The 25176-nt window shown below is 44.7% G+C and overlaps 2 pseudogenes; both read left to right on the forward strand.

Moving 5' to 3' along the window:
* Positions 1-7105: 7105 nt before the first annotated feature.
* LOC117062842 lies at positions 7106-8608 on the forward strand (annotated as a pseudogene).
* Positions 8609-19430: 10822 nt separating this feature from the next.
* On the forward strand, positions 19431-20184 carry LOC117062978 (annotated as a pseudogene).
* The last annotated feature ends 4992 nt before the right edge of the window (positions 20185-25176 follow it).

The following is a 25176-nucleotide window of genomic DNA, read 5'->3' on the forward strand; positions in this document are numbered from 1 at the left end:
AAAAGTTATACAGAGATTTCTGACTGTGCAAGGGGTAGGGGAGGTTCAGTGCCCCTAACCCCCATGGTGTTCAAGTGTCAACTGTAGTTAGTCCCAGATATGTGTCTGAACGTCACTGGAGCTTTCCAGTAGTGAGTTTCCAAGCCATGGAAGTGTGCAGCAGAAGACAGACAGTCACTCATCAGGGGTGCTGGCCAGAGGGCCTCGAAGATTCTTCCTAACCCTCTGTGTCAGTACTGCTATGAGACACAATGTCTTAAACTTCCAAAAAGAGACTCTGCTCGGAGGAAAGCTAGGCCCTGTGGCTGATTGAAAGGAAAAATCTAGAACCAGGTTCTCTCCAACCTGAAATCATCCCCAGAGTGGTTTTTGCCTCCCTCATGTGCTAAAGCACCAGACCACGGGGCGCCTTAGAAGGAGGGGATAATACTCTTATCCCTGGTTTTAGACAATTAAAGCACTGTTCTGTGTGCTAGTGACCCAAAACAGTTAATGGCCTTCCCAAAGGGGCCCAGCTTAGGCACTGGAAGGATTTGGGGAAAAGCCCACTTTCACAAACTAATCAGAATTGTCACAGAAAAAGATCCTTTTTGTCAAATTATGAATGTCTATGGACCACAACTGGTTGAGAACCTGGAAAAAAACTACCAAATCAAACCAAACCACATGTTGAGCAGATAGGATTATGATAAGGTTCTTTTTGTCTTTTATTTGGATTTCTGTTAATATTTTTAATGTCATTTCTTTGTAGGCTTCAAAAAAGAAGAAATCATTTCTCTGAACTTAAAGGACCTTTTTATTAATCATTATTGTAGGTTGACGAATATGTTCCTAAATGTATCTCATTTTGTCTTTGGTGGCTAATGCAGTGGGCGGAAGGCTTTGGGTCCGTATATTAATAATTCCAAATATGAATTGCCGGAGCCTCGGGCCCTGCAGTTTGCCATCGATGTGTGCTCGTTGTTTTGGTTGGTTTGGTTTGACACAGCTAGGTGTGTGGCATTGTTTGGGGTGTTGGTATCCACACAGCGTCAGAAGGGACAGGACACTGGGGCCTTTTCCTTTCTTATAAAAGCCAAAATATTCCTCTACAATCCACAGGCTTTGACACTGACTGCCGGATAAAGATGGCAGATTGAACACCTGTATCTAATTCTGACCTCTCCTGAAGCCCTACCAAACCACAGTAAAGAGAGAACAGGAGGGAACAGGAGAGGGAACAATGAGGTTCTGGAAGTTGGAAAACTGATGAAAGTCAAATCTGGCAGTGCAGAAAGCTGAGCTTAACGTGATTTCTATCACAGCACCCTCAAACGACTCAAGAAGGCACTTCTGGAAGTGAAGGTAAAGCAATTGGCTCTGCGGTTACCCCAAACCCATTCCACCACTGCCTCTCCCCAACCCCGTCAGGAGACTGAAGATTCAGCGTGTGGAGAAAGCAGAGAGTCTCAGGACTGAGAACATTAGGTACAACGGAAGGTAAGGCTCCTAAAAGCACGAGAGAATGAAATGAGTTATGTCTACTGGAAGCTGTGGTGGGCAGGCTTTTCTCTCACTCACCTCCCAGAATGCAGGCAGGCAGGTCTTCACCCTCTAGGCAAGATACTGGAAGCTTCTCCTCAGGGGAATCGGATGATCCAGGAGGAGAGACCTGAAAGTATTGACTTCAGGGGTTCCCCAGCACACGGCCCAGCCAGATTACCCTACTGAGAAGTTAACAGTCAACAACTCCCACTCACCTCCCCACCGCATTCCCCAAGTACAGAATGTCCAATCAGCCTTTCACTCCTGGGCTCTAAACCCAGGGAGATGGTGCCTTTAAGAGATGGCTCTAAATCCATCCCTTTTGACCTTCCCGGTGGAGCTATCTTGAATCTCCTCCTGTCAAATAATAGATCCTTCTAATCAGCAGTGGAAAACCAATCAAGTCGCTTCCATCTTTAGTATCCTTCCTTCAATGCTCCGTTGTCTCCAACTCCACACCACATCCCTTCTCCCCATTAAAGTCACATTTTCTCACCTTCCAGTTATATTTCAACCCACTGCATCCTATCTTCTATCTCACAACCTAGAAAATCTGCCTCACCCAAGGAAGGGCATGGGAATTGCTAACAACAGACACATCTTGGTCCTTCTCAACTTGGCAGCAACATTCAATAGTGTTGATCATCACTTCCTAAAATATTCTCTTCCATCAGTTGCCACAAGCATCCTCTTCTCCTAGTTTCTCTCCTGTTTCAGTGACCACTTCTCAGCTTCCTTTGCTGCCTCATCCCCCCCCTACCCAACCTATAAGTCCTGGCATTCTTCAGGATGCAGTCCTGGGCTTTCTATTTCTCTGTGTTCTCTCCTTAGTGGATCCTATTCATTTGATTCCCAAATGTGTACCTTCAACTCAGACCTCTCCTTTTTGTCCAAAGTCATCCTTGGAATTTAACTGGACTCACCATTTCCCCTCCAAATTCAGCCCACCTCCAAAGCCCCTGTGGTAAATGGTCAATATCTGTAGGGTGCTCAAGTTGAACACCACATTGAGAGTCATCTTTGACACCTTCTTCATGTCCCATGTCCAAGTCTTTACTAAGTCCTGTTGATTATATATTCAAAATATACCATGAGTCCATCTCTTTCTGTCCATCTTCATGACCCCAATCCAGGCCCCTGTTGTCTCTTGCCTCCTGATGACTTTCCTCAGATTCATTCTTGCCCTTCAGTATGTGGATTTCTTTTCAAATAAGCTGATCAATCTTTTATTTTTTAATTCATAGTACTCCCCCTTTTTTTCTCCTTTTTCTCCTTTATCCCTTTTGCCTTTGTTAAATGCCCATGCACGCCACAATACCAGGCATTATCAATACCAGTTCGCATCTCTTCCCTTATTTAAAAAGAAGACTAACATTCTAGCTCATTACAGACACCCTTTCCCCTTCCTCTCCACTTTCTTTTACGTGCCCACCCTTTCTAAAAAAAAAAGAAAAAGAAAAAAAGAAAAAAAAAATCAAATGTTTAGCCAACAGAGATTAGTTTAAATTATACGACCTGACCCCAGCCAATGGAGAAAGGGTAAACGGGCAAGACTTGCGTCAAAAATAAAGGCTCTCATGCCCCTTTGTTCAAGTGTGTTCTCATGGCAACTGGCCAAAGAGGCACCCCTCTACGCAAAAGTAAAATTGCTTTACTAAAAGTCCTTTGTTCGAGTGTTCAGTTTCCTTAAGATTTTAAGCGTTATTCCTAACAAGTGTCACTCCCCCTGCTTCAAACACTCTAGTGGGTGCACTTTCTATTGCATCCAGAACGGGAACAAAATCTTTAACTTTGCCTCTAAGACCCGGAGTGATCTAGTTCCTCCCCAGCTAGCTTTTGTTCCTGCCATTCTAGCCTCTTGGGCCTTCTTTCACTCCTTGCCCCTGGGCCTTTGCCCTTGTTGCTTCCTCTGCTCCCCAGTATCCTTCTTTATTCTCCTCTGTATTCAGACAACCCCTCTTTATCCTTCAGATCTCCATTAAATCACTTATTTAAAAAATTATCTCTGATTCCTCACTCCCATACCACATTCCCATTCAGATAGGACCCCATTATGTTTGCTATGGTTTGAGAGCCCCCAGCAAAACTCATACTGAAATGTAATTGCCAATGTCATAATGTTGGGAGATGGTGCCTTTAAGAGGTGACTAAGTCATTAAGATGAATTGACGTCTTTCTTAAGAGACTAGGTGAGTTCTTTCAGGAATAGATTAGTTCTTGCAAGAATAGGTTGTTACAAAGACAGGTTGCTTCTCTTGCTTTGTCTCTCTGCACGTGCCTGCTTCCTCTCTGCTTCTTTGCCATGCTGTGATACAACACAAGCCTCACCAGAAGCCGAGCAGATGCCAGCGCCAAGCTCTTTGGCTTTCCAGCCACTGTAACTGTGAACCAAATCAATCTCTCTTCTTTATAAATTACTCAGCCTCAGGTAGTCTGTTATAGCAATACTAAACAGACTTAAGACAATGTCCATATTCTGTTATAGCAACACTAAACGAACGAAGACAATTTCAGTCTCATAGCAGTCACATTCTCCTTTGTAGCACTTGTATGACAGCATTAATTGTGCAAGTATTGGTGCCTTCTCCATTAGATTACGCATGATGAAGGTAGAGATAATGTCTGTCTTGTTCCATGATGTAACCTCAGAAACTACCACAGGGTCCAGAACATAGTATGTGGTCAATAAATATTTTAAATATGTGATCATGAAAGCTATTCTTGAATTTGAGGACATCTTTTGGAGTACTTTTTAAAATTTTATTTTGGGGTGTCTGCAATCTTCTAGGAGAAAGGAAACAAATCTTATAGTCTATGTCACCCTTTTAAAATTGCTATGTTTTTCTATCCTCAAATAGACATTAGCATGTTGCAGTAATTAGTGCTGTCTTGTATTTTGCTATTCTTACTACAATAAAGAAGATGCCAGGGAAATTCCCCTTGTGGGTCCTGAGTATCCAATCAAATGTTGCCTTATTTCATGACGTCTTCCTTTTGGTCTTCAGACTATCCCTTAAAGTGGCTCAACTTAACTGTAGGCCACAAGTTATATGAGGGGTCTTCAAAAAGTTCATGGAAAATGCATATAATGAAAGAACTATGCATTGGAAATGGAAATGGAAACTATGGTTTCCATTTTCTGCACCAAAATAAACTCGTACTAACTTGTTATAACATGTCTGAATGGGATCTGGTTTGAAGCACTAGGAATGGTTTTATCATGTTGTAAAAAGCCCCTATCAGAGCAACATGAATTCTGCTAAAACTGAAGCAAGGACAAACATCAAATTTATGGTGATTCTTGGGTAGGAAGGACAGTGAAATCATTGATGCTTTATGAAAACGTTATAGGAAGAATGCTCTGAAGAAGTCAGTAGTTTATGAACAGAGAGCTCATTTTCAGAAGGAACAAGATGATATGGAAGATGAAGCCCATAGCAGCAGACCATGCACATCAATTTTTGAGGAAAAAATTCATCTTATCCATGCCCTAATTGAAGAGGACCAATGATTAACAACAGAAAAAATATCCAACACCATACACATCTCAGTTGGTTCAGCTTACATAATTCTGACTGAAAAATTAAACTGGAACAAACTTTCCACTTGATGGCTGCTGAAACTGTTGCACCCAAAACAGCTACAGAAAACAGCAGAGCTTTCAATGACAATTTTAAACAAGTGAGATCAAGATCCTGAAGCATTTCTTTGAAGAACTGTAACAATTGTAACAGGAGATGGAATGTGGCTTTACCAGTATGATCCTGAAGACAAAGCACAATCTAAGCACAGGCTACCAAGAGGTGGAAGTGGTCCAGCCAAAGCAACAGTGGACTGGTCAGGAGACTGTCATGGCAACAGTCTTGTGGGATGCTCAAGGTATTTTGTTTGTTGACCTTCTGGAGGACCAAAGAACGATAGTATATGCTTATTTTGAATGTGTTTTGAGAAAGTTAGCTAAAGCTTTAGTGCCCAGGAAAGCTTCACTAGGGAGTTACTTCTCCATTATAACAATGCTTCTGCTCATTCCTCTCATCAAACAAGGGTAATTTGGTGAGTGTTTCAGGGGGAAATCATTAAGCATCCACCTGACAGTCCTGATTTGGCCTCTTTTGACTTCTTTTTTATATCTTAATCTTAAAAAATTCTTAAAGGGCACTCATTTTTCTTCAGTTAATAAATGTGAAAATGACTGTATTGACATGGTTAAATTCTCAGGACCCTCAGTTCTCTGAGGGTTGACTAGATGGCTAATAGCACTTACAAAAGTGTCTTGAACTTGATGGAGCCTATATTGAGAAAGTTTATATTTTTTATTTTAAGCTGTTAATTGCAGTTTTCCATGAGCTTTTTGAAGTGTCCTTGTATACAAGATGGTGCAACATGTAATAGTGCAGTAGTTTGATTTTAGTTTCAAATGCTAGGTCTGAATTAAAGGCGTGTGACTGGCTGTCAGTGATGCAATCTGACTGTGGTTTATGTGTGCATGTGTGGGCCAGCCCCGAGTGCCCAGCCTCTCCTCACCACAGTTATGACTGCTCCTAGCTAAAGTCTCAGAGGAAGCAGATCTTGAGCCTCCCCAACCTAGACTACTTTTTTTGTTTGTTTGTTTGTTTCCTAGATGGAATTTTGCTCTTGTTGCCCAGGCTGGAGTGCAATGGTACAATCTCGGCTTACTGCAACCTCTGCCTCCTGGGTTCAAGCGATTCTCCTGCCTCAGCCTCCAGAATAGCTGGAATTACAGGTGCCTGCCACCACTCACAGCTAATTTTTTTGTATTTTTAGTAGAGATGAGGTTTCACCATGTTGGCCAGGCTGGTCTCGAACTCCTGACCTCAGGTGATCCACTAGCCTCTGCCTCCCAAAGTGTTGGGATTACAGGCATGAGCCACCATGTCCGGTCTGGCCTGGACTATTTTTGGGCACTGCGCAACATCTGCTGGTGGAATTCTCCTTTGCTACGGACTAAATGTTTGTATCCCCCTCAAATTTATATGTTGAAACCCTAATTCCCAATGGGATAGTATTAGGAGGTGGGGCCTTTGGGAGGTAATTGGGTTTAGATGAGGTTGTGAGGATGGAATTCGTGTTCTTATAAGAAGAGAAGAGACATCAGATCACCCGTCCTCTGCATGTAGGGACACAGTGAGATGGTGGCCATCTGCAAGCCAGGAAGCAGTCCCTCTCCAGGAACCACATCAGCCAGAACCTTGATCTTGGACTTCCGGCCACTAGAACTATGAGAAATAAATTTCCATTGTTAAAGCCATTCAGTCTATGGTATTTTGTTATAACAGCCCAAGCCATCTAAGACATTTCCCAGCTCCCCTTTCCATAAATCTGCCCTATATTCTCCCCAGTCTAGGGGCTGTCCACTCCCTCCTTGGCTCTAGGTGGAAGGCAGCTGTTGAGTTTACTTTTGTTTAACTCTTATCTGGTGATATTTTGTTGTGTAAGGGCTTACTCAGAGAAAAACAACCTGTTCTTAAACTCAGCCTCAAAAGTAGAAAATTACTTTTTAAATAAAGAAAACATTCACTTAATATGGCTTTAGACATGCACTGCAGCCACTAGCCTAGCCATGGGCCACCAAGCCCTCCTGTTCCTGCTCCTGGCTTTCCTGGTGCCCTGGACCACCACAGCCCTCCAGCTGGCCTTAAGGGCTCTCGGCAGCCTGCACTCGCCAGCCAGTCCCACATCCTACCTGGCTGTTGCCAAGAACGACTCGGTTCTCCACTTCCCTCGGAGGGTTGACCATTTTGGATTTAATACTGTGAAAACTTTTTAACAGCAGTTTCTAATAGCTGATAAATACTGGAAGAAAGATGATGGGGATGTCATCTGGTTCTGCAGTCATACGTGGTTCATGTGGGATGGGGCTGAGGAACTGAAAGTTGTGTTGGTGTATGCGGAACAGCGATACTGTGGACAGTCCCTGCCCTGTGATGACCTGTTCAAGGTTTCTGGACACTAGGATCTCCTGCCATCAGAAAAAGCTCTGGCTGATTTTGCAGAGCTAGTCAAACACTTGAAAAGAACAATCCTAGGAGCTGAAAATCGCCCTGTCATGGCCCTCTAGGGCCACTATGGTGGCATGCTTGCAGCCTAGTTCAGCACGAAATACCCTCATATGGTAGTTGGAGCTCTTGTAATTTCTGCCCTTATCTGGCAGTTGAAGGATTTGGAACCTTCCGGTGTATTTATGAAGATCGTAACTACAGATTTTAGGAAAGGTGGTCCATATTGTTCAGAGAACCTCCGCAGGTCCTGGGATGCCATTAATCGACTCTCAAATATGGGCAGTAGTTTGCCGTGCCTTCCTGACGCAAGACCTTTGAAAGACTGGATCTCTGAAACCTGGGTGACGTGCAGTGGTGAGCTATCCTTATGCATCTAACTTTTTATAGCGTTTGCCTGCTTGGCCTATCGAGGTCATGTGCCAATATTTGAAAAAACCCAATATATCGGATTCATTGCTGCTGCAGAATATTTTCCAAGCTGTGAGTGCGTATTACTCAGGTCAGGTGAGTAATTATTCAGGTCAGGTGACATGCCTGAATAGTTCAGAGCCAAGAACTAGCAGTCTGGGATTCCTGGGTTGGAGTTATCAGGCCTGCACAGAAATAGTCATCCCTTTTTGTATCGATGACCTGTTTGAATTTCACTCGTGGAACTTGAAGGAGTTTTCTGATAACTGTTTTAAACAGTGGGGTGTGGGACCAAGGCCCTCCTGGATCACTACTGTGTATGGAGGCAAAAACATTAGTTCGCACATAGACATCGTTTTCAGCAATGTAAACTAGACCCCTGGTCAGGAGGTGGAGTAACCAAGGACATCACAGACACCTTGATTGCAGTCACCGTCTCAGAGGGGCCCACTGTTTAGATCTCTGAGCCAACTTCAGTTAGGCCAACTTCGGTGGTGAGATGGCTCATCACCATCTCAGAGGGGCCCACCGTTTAGATCTCTGAGCAAACGTGGGCCTTCGGTCCCATGTCTGTGCTGTTAGCTCCCTCCCTGGAAGTTAGACACATGAAGAGATGGATCAGAGATTTCCACCACAGTGCGGGAAAGCAGTGCTGAGAAACTTTTGATCATTTTTAGTTTCTTCTTTTATGTTCACACCACCCACATTCCTGTTCACTTCCGTTTTCTACATGTAGTTACTTTCCCTTGTTCCTCGCTCAATTTGATGGCACGGAGGGGAGACAGAAGAGAGGGTGATGGTGGTGACAGCAGCCATCCCAGGAGTGTGATTTCCTGGGCTCCTGCTGACTTCGTGCCACCTCCAGGAAGATTCTCTTCCTGATCGCTCTCCCACACCATCAGTGGCCCTCATCACTGGAGCAGAGTGAAACTGCGTTTCACAGAGAAAGAGTCATTTCCTGTGTTTCTCTGCAAGCAGGGATTTCTCCTTGGTTTTGAGGTTGAAGTGTCTTTGACCCATTTATAAGTCCCCACCCTCCCCCGCCCCCCGAAAAGGAAAAGCAGACGATAGATAAAAATGATGTAATTGCAGCTGGTAGGATGTCTGATGCCAATCCAGGAAATGGGAGCCATTTCTTTTGTGCTGGATTTAATGATTTAATGACTTTGAACTGTGCTGTAAATTTTTTTCTTTTTTTCGGTAGAGATGGGGGTTTCGCCATGTTGCCCAGGCTGGTCTCTCGAACTCCTGAGGCTCAAGTGATCCGCCCACCTCGGCCTCCCAAAGTGCCGGGATTACAGGCATGAGCCGCCATGCCAGGCCTGTGCTTTAAATAAAGAATAAGCCTGGACCTTTAAAAAAAAAAAAAAAAAAAAACATGACTTTACATGCACAGGTACAGGCAGAGCTCACACTTACCACCCTTTTAAATTTCACCTATTATACTGATATACTGCAGTTGACTAAGTCATTCCCCTATTGTTGTTCTGCAAATTATTTCCAAGTTTTTGTTACTACAAATAGAATAGCAGCAACCTAGACATTTCAATACTGATTGTTTTTCTCTAACTTTTAAATATTTCCTCAAAGCTTCCTGGTTAAAGAGTATGAGTTATCTCATGGCTTTTTTTTTTTTTTTTTTTTGAGACAGAGTCTGGCTGTGTTGCCCAGGCTGGAGTGCAGTGGTGTGATCTCAGCTCACTGCAACCTCCACCTCCCATGCTCAAGCGATCCTCCCACCTCAGCCTCCTGACTACAGGTGCATACCACCACAGCTGGCTAATTCCTAAAATTTTTTGTAGAGATGGGGTTTTGCCATGTTGGCCAGGCTGGTCTCTAACTCCTGAGCTCAAGTGATCCGCCTGCCTCAGCCTCCCAAAGTGTTGGGATTACAGGTGTGAGCCACCACGCCCAGTCATCTCACTGCTCTTACAGCAAAGGCCACATTGTTTGCAAAAGCCACTATGATGTGTTGATGTGCAAATGAGCCTGCTCTATCTGACACTTACCAGTACTAGGTCTTGTCATTTCTCTTTATTTGAAGCAGTTTAAAAGATACTTATTAAGCCCTTAGAATTATTTAATCATTCATTTCTTTCTATGCAGAGTTATGTTGTAATGAACAAAATGCTAACACTCAGAAATCAATTCGACAAAACAATTTCTGATTATTTTGCCAACAATCAGAAATCTCTGCCTGAAGACCCACAGATTCAACTCTGCCATAGCCCTTTTCCTCTCTTGAATGTGCAAGTTATTGGTTTTTAATATCAGTTTTACTTGAAAGGATTTATGAGGACAAATGGTGAGTGACAAAGCAAACAAACAAATAGATAAGCAAGGAAGTATTTCCTTTTCCCACACAGGCCTCCTCAAAGTCACTGTGTTCGTTGCAGGCCATCTAGTGGATCCACGTGGGAAAAATGTCCGGCGCCCAGGGAGGGGAGGGAGGGGAGCCGCTTTCCCAGGTGAGTGCAGATAGGGCGGGCGCTCTAGACACAGGGCACTGACTTAGGGTCCTGTTTCCTCACAGGAGGAAGAGTTGCACGTTCCCCAGCTCCCAGCAGCTCCCCGTGTGCTATCATTCCATGTTTCCTGGGAAGATGATCTGGCCAGCCTCTTCGTGGCGGGGGTGGGTGGGAACCAGCAGGCACTGGAACACAGTTGTTAACATCTACTTATGAAACTGCTTAAAGCTGGGGCTCAGTGAAAGGCACGACTTTCTAGCACAGAAAACTCCCCACAGCTTCCGTAAGCTGAGGGGCCAACGTTACAGGCTTTTATTCCTTCGCCAACCATTCATTTAGTGGCCTGTATAGGAGCAATGCTGTGTGCCTTCTGCAGGTGGTTCTAGCTGGGGCTGAGTCCAAAGTAGAGGAAAGGACTTAGTTGTGAAAAACCAGTAAATGGTAGATGGCAATGAGACGAGCATGGGGCCACTGTAGAAGCAGAGAAGGGTCCGTGGAGGAAGCGGAATTTTGTTTTTCCTCATAAGCTTAATTTTGGCTTTATTTAAACAAAATGATACCTACTTATAAAAATTGATAAAAGTAAAAAATGAATAGTTCCCTCATTCCCCTACGCACTTCCATTCCGGAGAGGTGACCACTGTTTAGAGTCGGCTTGGCATAATTAATTCCAGGAGGTGGTTTTTAAACTGAGTCTTAAAGGATGAGATTTGGTCAGTGGAGGGGGTGGAAGAAGAATGATGTGCTGGGACTCTGTGGAGTGGGAAGAGTGAACTATAGATGGGCACAGTCCCATTATCATTGTGAAATTCTAATTTTCTTTTTTTTTTTTTTTTTGAGACGGAGTCTCGCTCTGTCGCCCAGGCTGGAGTGCAGTGGCCGGATCTCAGCTCACTGCAAGCTCCGCCTCCCGGGTTTACGCCATTCTCCTGCCTCAGCCTCCCAAGTAGCTGGGACTACAGGCGCACGCCAACTCGCCCGGCTAGTTTTTTGTATTTTTTAGTAGAGACGGGGTTTCGCCGTGTTAGCTAGGTTGGTCTTGATCTCCTGACCTCGCGATCCACCCGTCTCGGCCTCCCAAAGTGCTGGGATTACAGGCTCGAGCCACCGCGCCCGGCCGTCTAATTTTCTATTATCCTCAAATCCCTTGAGTTTCTGGCAGCCTTCATCATTAAAAAAAAAAAAAAGAAGAAGAAGAAGAAAAGAAAAAAAAAAGGAGGAAAAAAAGAATTCATTCATTCCAGACACCTGAGTTGCTTCAGTTTTTTTTTTTTTTTCTTCTTTGGTTTGACACTGAGTGAACCCAAGACAATGAATCATAAGGCTTCACCTCATGAATGTTCTATTGCAAGACCTTTGACTTTCAGAACTTTTTCTATTGCACTCAGATCCTCTGGCAACTTGATATTTTCCTGCACTCCCTGGCCCTTGCTGGGAAGGGTGGCATTTATTTACCTGCAATTGTGGGGGGTTTTGCTACGCAGAAGCATGTACTTAACTCCCAATTCAGTTACTCACAGCCTCGTTCTTTGCAGACCTCTGGACTAGTTTCTACGCTCTTCTCCCAGACAACCTATACTTACTTCTATCAGAGTATTTAACAATCCATATTGAAAATTGCTATTAATTATTTGGCCATATGCAGACCATAAAGTCCATGAAACCTGTCTACTCACTGTGGTAGGCTCAGTGCCTAGGAGCTCAAATATTTGCAGAATGAATATGAGTAACGAACAACCAACGTCCTAGAGGAAGTATTCTGTTGTAGGAGTGGCTACAGAGTAAGTATATTAGCCACCGTGCACAAAGAATAAACGGATAACTCACTGCCAGCTCAGCACTGCTCCCCACACAGGAAGCCTGAGGTTGGCCTCCTTTGTTGATGCCCGACTCATTTGTTCTTGAGGAGCATTAGAACGTTCTGGGATCACACTGCTCGCTGCATGACACACATTCTCCCCAACCCTTTTCCTCCACCTCTTCCCCAGTCAGCGGTGACCCACAGTCAGCACATGCTACAAAATCATCCTTCGCACATGGATGGCATCACTCCATGGCCTGTGCTTACCTCCCCCTCCTGGAGCCTCAGAGGAAGCCAGCCTGTTGCACAGAGTATGGACAGGCAACTGCCTCAGCTCCAGGGTCCACATTGACCCCCTAATCCACATTTCCTGTTTCTCTTTTCCTTAACTCTTCAGTTTCTTGATGTCCTCCTCATGTCTGCCCCAGGTCCTCTGAGCTAGTCAGGACAGGCTAGGTGCTGCTGCAATAACAAGCATCCCCCAAATCTTAGTGACCCCATACAGTAAGTTTGTAACTGTCATAGGTCCATTGCTTGATGTGTGCGGTAAGTTAATACGCCAAGACATTGGGTCACAGCAGAGAAAGAGGTTTAATCACAGGGCTGATGAATGAGGAGACGGGAGAAACCCTCAAATCTGTGTCCCTGAGGAGTTAGTGTTTTTAAGGGTTTCAGAGTGGGCTGAAGCATGGAGAGAGTTGATTGGTAGAAAAGTGCAAGGTGAAGTCATGGGATGGGGAGAGGAAGAAGCTGTATTCTCATGATGATTTTGCTTCTCTGTGGGGGTCTTCGAACTGGTTGTTGTCCGTTGTTCCACTGAAATTTGGGATCCGGAAAACACCTTCAGGAATTCTTAAACAAAAGCCTGTGACTCTAACACCAGAGATCCTATCTACAGGAACAATGAGGATGCGAGAGAGGTCGCTATGCAGTGCTGCGTGACTTTCCCTTATAAGGAAGTGGGTCAAAGAGCAGCCTGACATATGGGTGCAGTGGCTCATGCCTGTAATCCCAGCATGTTGGGAGGCCGAGGAGGGTGGATCACTTTAGTCCAGGAGTTTGAGGCCAGCTTGGGCAACATAGTGAGACCCTGTCTCTACAAAAAATAATTTTAAAAACTAGCCAAGTGTGGTGGCATTTGCCTGTGGTCCTAGTTTCTCGGGAGGCTGAGGTAGCAGGATCACATGAACCCAGGAGGCTGAGGCTGCAATGAGTCATGATTATGCCACTGCACTCCAGCCTAGGCAATAGAGCAAGACCCTATCTCAGAAAAAAAAAAAAAGTACATCCTGATTAATGCTTAATTATAACTATATTTCTATCCAGAATGCTTGTCAATCATGTGAGGATGGCTTCAAGCTTATTTCTTGCTGGTCCGACATGTCTAACTTGGGTTGGCAGGGGATTTCTACAAACATTTAAGGACCCAGGTTGATGAAGATTTCTCCACGCCCAAGTCCCTGATCACTGTGGCACGAGAAGAAGGCAATGTGGCAAATTGCACACAAGCCCCCAGAGCTCACATTTCAGGGCCACAGCAAGTCATGTGGCCAGGGCTAATTTCAGTGGGTGCGGAGAATTAAAATTTTATCATGAACCAGAAGGAGAAAAGAACCGGAATAGTTGTGGATGGTTTTGTGACTGCAGCCTCTCCTCTTACTGACAGTGTGTGGGGATCCGTCAGCCCTGCTGACCTTGGCTGTCCTTCCTGGCTCAGCTTGGCTCGCTCCTTCCATTTTAATCCACCCACGGGTTACAGGGGAAAAAAAAATTTCTCTGGCTGCAGAAACCAACCACTACTTCCTGCCAGAGGAAGGAATTGATCATCATTCATGGGAGGTGAGAGTCATGTTATTAAGCAAAATTCTCACAGAATTCTCAAACACTCACTTAAGCCTGTACTTTTTACCCAGCCAGTCAGGTACGTTCCACAAACATTTCTCAAGCCCGTATTATGTACCAAGGACCCTGGGAGTTGCTGGGTTATACATTTTAACCCCACACAGTCCCGGCTCTGAAAGAACTCTGATACTAACATGCAGGCAGGCACATTCAAAAACCTCCCAAACGAGTCTTGCCTTTGCAGGGGTACCAATGGGGCTGGAGGAAGACATCCAAGGGGAACCAGTGGGGAGAGTCAGCATGCGTCTCTCAGTCTGAGCTCAGGAGCCGATAATGTTCTCTTCAGCAGAGAAGTTGCATCCAGGAATCTTACCATTGCCCGCTCTGGGCAGGCAGGATCAAAATGCGTCACTTTTAACAAACCAAGGCCTTTCTGAGAGATGCCAGTGAGTGATGTGGTGAACAGTCTTAGCGTGGGTTCAAGTCTCAGCTTCTCCACTTGCAAGTGAATGGCTCTCTGGGCTGTTTTCTCATCTCTAAAAAGTGATGTTTTTGTGAGGATTAGATGAGACAATGTCTGCAAGGCCCTCACCACAGTTCCCTGAAGGTAGCGGCAGCCAGGCAGCATTTGCCTCTGCTGACATCCGTGAGGCATGTCTAAGCGTCTGCAGTGGGTGCCCAATGTACTTGACACTCAGAGAGGGTTCCTTTTTATCACACATGCCCCATTTACAACAAAATGTTTTTGGTAATAATCGTTGTATTCTTCCATTTTCACATTGCTGATAAAGACATACCTGAGACTAGGCAATTCACAAAAGAAAGAGGTTTATTGGACTTACAGTTCCACGTGGCTGGGGAGGCCTCACAATCATGGCGGAAAATGAAAGGCACATCTCATATGGTGGTGGCAAGGGAGAGAATGAGAGCCAAGTGAAATGGGTTTCCTCTTATCAAACCACCAGATCTCGTGAGACTTACTCACTACCATGAGAACGGTATGGGGGAAACCAGCCCCATGATTCAATGATCTCCACCTGGTCCCTCACACAATACGTGGGAGTTATGGGAGTACAATTCAAGATGAGATCTGGGTAGGGACACAGAGCCAAACCATATCAGAAATGCCATGACCAATAATAATGGCCAGACTAATGCAGTTAAAGTTCCCTTTCATTGAACTGTGTATATATAATCATGAGAGTAAAACTCAAAGTATAAAATAAATACCCACTACAACAAAGGAAAGATGCAATGGATTCATGCTTTTTAATTACGTTAATTTTTTAAATATAATGAGGAAAACTATGTACCTAAAAACTGGTCTTTCAGCCAGGCATGGTGGTTCATGCCTGTAATCCCAGCACTTTGGGAAGCCAAGGCGGGCGGATCACCTGAGGTCAGGAGTTCTAGACCAGTCTGACCAACACAGTGAAACCTCCATCTCTATTAAAAATACAAAAATTAGCTGGGTGTGGTAGCGCATGCCTGTAATCCCAGCTACTCGGGAGGCTGAGACAGGAAAATTGCTTGAACCAAGAGGCAGAGGTTGCAGTGAGCCGAGATCGCGCCATTGTACTCCAGCCTGGGAAAAGAGAGTGAAACTCTGTCTCAAAGAAAACAAAACAAAACAAAAACAAAAACAAAACAAAACTGGTCTTTCATGGCCATGAACAATATTAGAGTTGAACAGCAATTGAACAAAAAGCAAGATTAATAGAAAAAATGTATGTCAATTTTAAATATTCACATTTTCAAATATTTTTCAAATTTAATAATGTATTTCACATATGAAGAATTTGCACATAACAGAGATATTGTACTTTCAGTTTGCTTTTCTGTTTCACAGAAAGTACACTATCTCTGTTACATGCAAAGTTTAAATTTTAAACGTAAGTCAAAACTCCAAGTGATTCCATAGAAAGGCACAATTGCAGTAACTCAAATTCTGTTTCTTTATCTTTACAGTCACTCTATCATCAGTGTTCATTTCAAACCTACTACTTAAATGCAGGAATATGTAGTTCCACAGAAAACGAGACACGAACTCAAAGTGAACTTTCTCAAAAGGAACGCAAAGCAAACTGACTCTCCTAAGAAACAGATGTAGCGAGTCCATGCCAATCCAGGGCCAACTGTATAATTGCAAGTTGTCTGAATTAACTTCCATGTAGTGTACAACATCTATGAAGAATTGCGGCAGGCAGAATTCTAAGATGGTCCCCAAGATTTCCAGCTCCTGGTCTACAAGCATCTTCTCCATCATTGAATCAAACATTAATATGGGAACTGCTCTGAAGGACTTTGCAAAGATAATTAAGGTCCGAAATCAGTTGATGTTTTAGGAAGATTATCCAGGTGGGCTTGGCCAAATCCCACAAGCCTTCCCAATCTGGTGCAGATATCAGATACGTGGGAAATCAGAGATCTGAAACATGAGAACTATTTGACACATGTGACTGGCTCGAGGATGGAGAGGTCGTGAGGCAAGGAATGTGGGTGGTCTTAGGAGCCAACCGCAGCCCCAACCAGGAGCCAGCCAGCAAGGAAAACTTCAGAACTAAGACGACAGCAAGGATCTGAATTCTACTAGTAACGAGGATGAGCTGGGAAGTTAATTTTCCCCCAGAACCTCAAGGTGAAGACTCAGCCTGCCAGACAACATAACCTCAGCACTGTGTCCCACAGCAGAAAGCCCACTGTGCCACACTGCACTAGACTTCTGACCCATAGACCTGTAAGCAACAGGTGGGTTTGTTTTAAGCCACTAAGTTTGTGGCAGTGTGTTATGCAGACAGGGAAAACGAATACAATGGAGAAGTAATATGAATATGTTAAGGTTAATGCAAATAGATTAAAAATCTACATGAACTATAGCCATTGTATAGAACTTAAACTAAAAAAGATGTTTTCATAGGGAGGAAAATTGTATCACTGGCTTTGTTTAGAATTGCCAAAGCACAGTGATAATTAAAAGTGGACTTTTAGTCAGTTTTATTATTACTCTAAAATTCTTTATGGACAGTGGCCCCAACTCCCTACAGCTGAGGGCTGCTCCCTTTGCTCTGCCCTTGGTCAGCCCCTGGAACCCAAAGAGAAGAAGAACCTTCTAGCCCAGGCAGCTATTTAGTAGCAGAGCAGAAACCTAATCTGAGGCCCCTTAACTCCCAGCCCTTCCTTTATTAGATGGACCTTCATTAAATTGAGGCTGCACGTGTGTGGGGCAGAGTTGTGCCAAGTCTTGTATAGGTTTTCTGATAAAATTCTTAGTAAGACAACCAGCTAGAATCCACTAGGAATCACTAGCAAGAGGCTGCAAAGTTTTGTCCAAAATGAACACCTAATTGATTGAATACTACCCCAACCAAAATGGGGCCAAAGAAATTGTCATCTGTCTTAGTCTGCTCAGGATGCTATAACAAATACTATAGACTGTGTGGCTTAAACAATAGAAATTTATTTCTCACAGTTCTGGAGGCTGGAAGTCCAAGATTAAAGTGGTGGCTGATTGGGTTGCTGCTGAAGCCTGTGTTCCTGGCTTGCAGATGGCCGCCTTCTCCCTATGTCCTACATGGCAGAGAAAGAGTGCACTCTGGTCTCTTCCTCTTCTTATAAGGACACCAGACTCAAGATTATGAATTTGGAGGAGACACAAGCAGCCAGTCCATAGCACCATCATCCGCCTCTGGACTGGCATATGATTTCAGACCTTTTCAAGGAGGTACTATTTTTATTTTACTTTTTAGAGAAGCTTTTTTAAAAAAAGATATTTCAACTTTTATTTTAGATGAAGGGGGTACACACGCAGGATTGTTACATGGGTATATTGCATGATGCTGAGGTTTGGGGCATGATTGATCCCATCACCCAGGTAGTGAGCATAGTCCCCAATAGCTAATTTTTCAGCCTTCACTCCTCTCCATCCCTCCTCCCTCTGTAGTCCCCAGTGACTTATAAATGAGAACATGTGCTATTTGGTTTTCTGTTCCTGTATTAGTTCACTTAGGGTAACAGCCTCCAGCTGCATCCATGTTGCTGTAAAGAACATGATTTCATTCTTTTTTTATGGCTAAGTAGTATTCCGTGGTGTATACAACACATTTTCTTTATCCAATGCAGATGTACTATTAGACTTGCATAGCTGGAAAGGACCTTGGAGATCTCACAGGTCTCCAAGACAGCTGGGTTCTCAGAGCTGCTTCTATACTCCGCCAGTGGCAATATCACACATCGGGTTTCCCATTCTGAGCACATTCTTCCTTGCTGTGTGATATGGTTAGGCTTTGTGTCCCCCCGCCAAATCTCACCTTGAATTGTAATCCCCAGGTGTTGAGGGAGAGACCTGGTGGGAGGTGATTGGATCATGGGGGCAGTTTCCCCCAGGCTGTTCTCGTGATAGTGACGGAGTTCTCATGACATCTGATGGTTATATAAATGGGGGCTTTTCCTGGGCTTTTCACTCTCTCTCTCTCCTGACAAAATGTGAAGATGGTCCTTGCTTCCCCTTCTGCCATGATTGTAAGTTTCCTGAGGCCTCCCCAGCCATGTGGAACTGTGAGTCAATTAAACCTCTTTCGTTTGTAAATTACCCAGTCTCAGGAATTTCTTTATAGCAGTGTGAGGATGGACTAATACACTGTGTTTCTTCTAATTAATTAATCACACTGGACATGCAAGGGTCATTTTCCCACTTGCTTCAGGGACCACAGAGCAAGCTCCAGAGTGTCAGAGGGCCTGGGGCAAGCTGGCCACCCCTCACACAGCACAGGGCCACAGCACATTTGTATTCAGAGATACAGTGACCACATTTATGGGTATTTCTGTCACAGTTCAGCTTCGAGGCAGAGTTGTGGTTTGTCAGTTATACATAGTTTGAAGGCATTTTCCATTTAGTTTATAGATGTGTCTCAAATCTGTGAAACTGGTGACCCTTGAGATATCCCTGGACTCCTAGTTTAAGAAACCCTTTGTTAAAAGTTAAGTGCTGTATCTCCCAGTGACAACTGTACCAACGTGTTCCAGTAACATACAAAGATGCAAACTCTCAATGGAATATTTGGGCAATGCTTGGTTTTCCAAATAATTTTGACTATGTTGCGTATTCCGTCTTTTTCTGATTACTGTCCATATAACAATAATAATAATGGATAACATTTGTGCCTGTTTTTCCCCTTTTGGGTTCTTATGGCTGATCCCAAAGAATGAAGAGCCCACATGGCCCAGCTTTTATGTGAATCCCTCAAAAAGCACAAAAAAGGGGTCCAATTTTATAACCTACACCAGAAATTCTCAAACGTTTTGGTCTCACTCTTTAAAATTATTGAGGGCTCTTTTTCCAGGCACCTCAGAGGCAATCAGCGCTTCAAGATGAGGCTGAATGTCTCCTTTCTAGCTGTCAGCTGCCAGAAGCTCCTTGAAGTGGATGAGGAATGCAAACTTTGTATTTTTTATGAGAAGCATACAGCCACAGAAGTTGCTGCTGATGCTCTGGGTGAAGAATGGAAAGGCTCTGTGATAGGAATCAGTGACAGGAACGACAAACAAGCTTTCCTATGAAGCAGGGTGTCTTGACTCATGGTTGGGTCTGTGTGCTACTGAGCAAGGGGTATTCCTGTTACAGACCAATGAGAAGTGGGGCAAGAAGCACGAAGCTGTTTGTGGTTGCATTGTGGATGCCAATCTGAGCTTTCTAAACTTTGTTATTATTAAAAAAAAAAAAAAGACAGAAGGATATAAGGATATTCCTGGACTGATTGATACTGTTGCGCATCATCGCTTGGGACCCAAAAGAGTTAGCAGAATCCATAAACTTTTCAGTCTCTCTAAAGAAGATAATGTCCACCAATCTGTTGGTAAGAAAGCCCTTAAAGAAGGCAAAAAATCTGGGACCAAAGCACCCAAGATTCAGCTGCATGTTATTCCATATGTCTTGCAACACAAATGCTGGCGTATTGCTCTGAAGAAACAGTGTACTAGGAAAAATGAGGAAGAGGCTGCAAAATACGCTGAACTTTTGGCCAAGAGAATGAAGGAGGCCGAAGAGAAACTCCAGGAACAGATTGCCGAGAGACGCACACTGTCCGCTCTGTGAGCTTCAATTTCTGAGTCCAGCCAAAAATAGGATTCTTTTGAGTAACCAAGAAATAAGACCAGACTCCCAAAAATCAAATCAAATACAATTGAGGAACTCGAGAGTTTTTGTGTATGTGCCTTCCATCTAATGCTATTTACTTTATGATATGGTTTGGCTGTGTCCCCACCCAAATCTCATCTTGAATTGTAGCTCCCATAATTCCCACGTTTTGGAATTATGGGAGGGATCCGGTGGGAGAGAATTGAATCATGGGGGCAGTTTCCCCCATACTGTTCTCGTAGTAGTGATAAGTCTCATGAGAGCTGATGGTTTTATAAGGGCTTTCCCCTTTCACTTGGCTCTCGTTCTCTCTTACCTGCTGCCATGTGAGACATGCCTTCCTTCTGCCACGATTGTGAGACCTCCTCTGCCACATGGAACTGTGAGCCCATTAAACCTCTCTTTCTTTATAAATTACCTAGTCTCGGGTATGTCTTTATCAGCAGTGTGAAAACAGACTAATACACTCTATTAGAAATTAGAGCTGAGAATTTAAAAATTATCTTTATTAATTCACTTTAAAAACAATAAATCCATTGGTTAAGTAACACATTTTTATTTTTAAAAGGCTGTATTAAAAAAAACTTTAACAGGAAGAGTAGAATTGTTTTACAGTTTTGCAAATCTTTTTAATGTCCGGCTTAATAGAAGACAGCTGGGTTCTCAGAGCTGCTTCTGTACTCCGCCAGTGGCAACATCACACATCGGATGGCTTCTAGTACACTCCACTGTGTGGTCGTGAGGGAGGGAGTAAAAAAGGCAGATAATAGCTTCCTGTCATGGTGAAAATACCTGCAGGCATGCAGGTGCCCTGAGGGTCCCAGGGACACAAAATCTTCAACACATCTTGAAAACCACTGACCCAGCCTCTCTTCAAATGCCTTTTCCTTTTCTTGCCGATTCCCTCTCCTCTGAAACTACTCTGGGGTTCTCACTGTGAGGCCATGCTTCCACCAATCCAACAGCCAGTGGGGCAATATTTTCCCGTGTCTCTACATCTCCCACACTCCCTGCACTGAGTAGCTCTACTTAGCCTTTTTCTGGGTTTTTTTTTTTTTGGTGCTTCTGCTGTCACTCAGATGGTCACCCAGTCCTTCATTTCCATTCACCTCTCCTGTCCTCTCATCTTTATCTTTCCTCCCATTCTGTGTCACAAAAAGTCCACAAACTGGGTGGAAAAGGCAGTTCTTTATTTAAAGTAGAGGAGAGGTCAGACATGGTGGCTCAAACCCAAAATCCCAACACTTTGAGAGCCTGTGATCAGCTTGGGCAACATAGTGAGACCCTGTTTCTGTGAAAAATAGAAAAAAAAAATTAGCTAGGTGTGGTGGTGCATGTCTGTAGTCCCAGCTACTTGGGAGGCTGAGGTGGGAGGACTGATTGAGCCCAGGAGTTAGAGGCTGCAGTGAGCTGTGATTGCGCCACTGCACTCCAGCCTCGGCGACAGAGAGAGGCCCTGCCTCTAATAAATAAGTAAAGGAGAGGAGAGCAGAGTAGAAGCTGAGCAGGCAAAGATTGAACTCCCTTAGGGGAGAAAAAGGGAGGTAACAATTTAATCAGTTTCCTTTCTGTCAAAAGGCTAAGCCCTAAGTGGTTTGAATCCTAATAAAACACTGGGCTGGGCATGGTGGCTCATGCCTATAATCCCAGCACTTTGGGAGGCTCAGACCGGCGGATCACCTGAGGTCAGGAGTTTGAGACCAGCCTGGTCAACATGGCAAAACCTTGTCTCTACTAAAAATACAAAAATTAGCCAGATGTGGTGGTGCACACCAGCTACTAGGGAGGCTGAGGCAGGAGAATTGCTTGAGTCTGGGAAGAGGAGGTTGCAGTGAGTTGAGATGATGCCACTGGACTCCAGCCTGGGTGACAGAGCAAAACTCCATCTAAAACAAAAAACAAAAAAACAAAAAACTAATAAAATATTGCTCTATCAAATCCCCCCTCCCTAGCCCCTGGGTACCCTGTGTGTACCCCTATCATGTTCCCCGCCTCTCACATTCCGTTGTTCTTGCCTATTGGTCTCCCCCACCCTGGCTGGACTGTCACACAGTGCCTGGGGCCATAAGTATTGAATAATGCATGGATGCACCCAAGAGCAAATATGAGACAGATGGGGGTTTCCCCTTTGTGGTTATTTCACTGCGTCTTCACCTATCTGGGCCCCCACTTCAGCCCCCGGAGTCTAGGACCCAAGTCTAATTTACCACTGCACCTCTGTGCACAGGGCCTGGCACATGGCAAGTGTTTAGTCAGTGTCCACCGAATGACGAGGAACACACTTGTCTGAAGGCTTCAGCCTTGGTGTCAATATTACCTGAACAGAATGTCAGTGGCTGCCTCATTTTCCCCTTGGTTGCCCACCACAAACTTAAAACTCATAACTTCCGTGCCTCAAATTGTGAATGTGCTATTGGTTTTGCTGCAAATGAAGTAAATGAAGAATTTTGCCTTGGCCTCATCTCCTTTGAGGCCAAAGTCATTAAAAGCATCTGTTCCTACACATGGAGGTTCCAGTCAAGATTTGAGCAGATAATGATGCAGAAAACATCTGTATCATAAGAATTTGAGAAAGATGAGGGGAAAGAGGTTGAATTTATAGCGCCTTAAATAAAAGAATATTTCCCCATCCCACTTCTTCCCCTCCTTGTTTCTGATAAAAACCAGATGACTGAACCAAGTGCCATTGAAAGCTGGGACCCCAGTCCGAGGGAACTGACACTTGGATGGGGAAATGGTGGCTCAGGTAGCCATCGGAGGGCCTGGGGCCCCGTGCAGATGTTGGGGGGCTGTCTGTGCTTTTGCACACATCTGCCTCCCTCAGGAGGGCCAGGTGGGCCTTGGCTCCCACTTCTGTGTCTCTTCCCTGGCAGGGACAGGCAGAGTGAAGCCGAGTGGGTGCCGGGAACGAAGCCCAGCTGAGCCCCAGGACTTCCTCCCGCATCCTCCTCTCACACTCCCAGTGATAAAAGACACCCCCAAATCCGATTAAAATGACATGTTTTGGTGGTTCCTATAAGTTGAAGGACATTGCTCTATCTCCTTTCCTGAAAGTTGTCATCTCTGTGAAGCCCCAGATGAACTTGGACATTATGTCTCTCTTCGCTCTTTGAGGCGGGCCCACTGTATTCTGGGGTGAGTTCCATTATCCCACCTTTGCCAAAGTACACAGTAAGGGTCAAACAAAGGCATCTGGCCTTAAGTAGCAGCTTCTGAGTCCCCTTTCCTGCAGGTCTAAATGGCCCAAAAGAACCCTGGTACTTACGTATTCATCTCTTTATTGCTGGCTTTCATTGGGTTGCTGTTGAGAGAGCTTTGTCAAATGAGTTCAGAGGTAGGTTTATTTGCAAACTTATTTATTTATGCTTATTTTAACTTATATATTACTTAACTCCCCCCACCATCTCTGTGCCTTTTTAAATTGCCATTTTAAAAATGCTAGGCTGGGTGTGGTGGCTCATGCCCATAATTCTAGAACTTTGGGAGGTCAAGGTGGGAGGATCACTTGAACCCAGGAGTCTAAGACCAGCCTGGGGAACACAGCAAGACCCCATCTTTAGAAAAATTAAACAAAAATTAGCCAGGTATGGTGGCACACACCTGTGGTCCCAGCTACTCAGGAGGCTGAGGTGGAAGGATCGCTTGAGCCCACTGCGGGGAGAGGTGATTGCACGACTGTACTCCGGCCTGCGAGAGAGAGGCTCTGTCTCAAAAATAAATAAATAAATAAATAAACAAACAAACAAATAAATAAAGAATGCTAGATGAGACGCTCATTAGTAAAGGGTCTGGAGATGGGGCGCAGTGGGTGTGGGACCCCCAGGGCCAGTATTATTATTATTTTTTGGAGGAGGAAGTGTAGTACTCTAGGCTGTTCATCATTATCTCGAGGAGGATGGACCACAAATCTTTCTGCTTCCCTTCAGGCCACCAGTTTCGTGGTCTGAGGATAATGCAGAAGTAAGGAAATAAAGGGAAATGAGAAAAGGGAACAGGAAGCCTTTCCCTCGGATTAAAAGGAGGTGGGGAGGTGGGAGGAGAAACTGGGAGAAAAGCAGAGCGCCCCTGGCCACACGGGTGAGAGGGAGAGGCTCTGTTGCCTGCTCCTCAGGGGAGTGCCTGATGCTGGCAGTGGGCTGAGCAGGGCTCACTCCATGTGGGGAGTCAGTCGGTCCAGCAGGGCCTCCCCCAGGTGTACACAGCTACCTCAGACCCAGGAACAAGGCTTCCAGCTCCAACCCCAGCTCACACCAGGAATTCTCCCACCCAGGACTTCTCCAGCCTCAGCATGCATCAAAATCACTGCGAGGGTTTGTTGAAACACAGTGAGTGGGCTGGGCCCCACACCCCAGAATTTTTATTTTTTTATTTTGAGACGGAGTTTCACTCTTCATGCCAAGGCTGGAGTGCAATGGTGCTATCTTGGCTCACTGCAACCTCCACTTCCTGGATTCAAGTGATTCTCCTGCCTCAATGTCCCAAGCAGCTGGGATTACAGGCGTGCGCCACTATGCCCAGCTAATTTTTTTGTATTTCCAGTAGAGATGGTGTTTCGCCATGTTGGTCAGGCTGGTCTTGAACTCCTGACCTCAGGTGATCTGCCCGCCTCGGCCTCCCAAAGTTATGGGATTACAGGCATGAGCCACCGCACCCAGACAACCCTCAGAACTTTGAACTCAGGAGTAGCTGTGTCCCAGTCAAGCTGGAGTAGATAGAGCCTGAGAATGTGCATTTCTTTCTTTCTTTTTTATTTGAGACGGAGTTTTGTTCTCGTTGCCCAAGCTGGAGTACAATGGCGTGATCTCGGCTCACCCCAATCTCTGACTCCCAGGTTCAAGCGATTCTCCTGCCTCAGCCTCCCAAGTAGCTGGGATTACAGGCAGGCACCACCACGCCTGGCTAATTTATTTTTTGTATTTTTAGTAGAGATGGGGTTTCTCCATGTTGGTCAGGCTGGTCTCAAACTCTCGACCTCAGGTG

The sequence above is a fragment of the Trachypithecus francoisi genome, unplaced genomic scaffold (genome assembly GCF_009764315.1).
Source record: "Trachypithecus francoisi isolate TF-2019V2 unplaced genomic scaffold, Tfra_2.0 Lachesis_group17, whole genome shotgun sequence".
Classification (NCBI taxonomy): Eukaryota; Metazoa; Chordata; class Mammalia; order Primates; family Cercopithecidae; genus Trachypithecus; species Trachypithecus francoisi.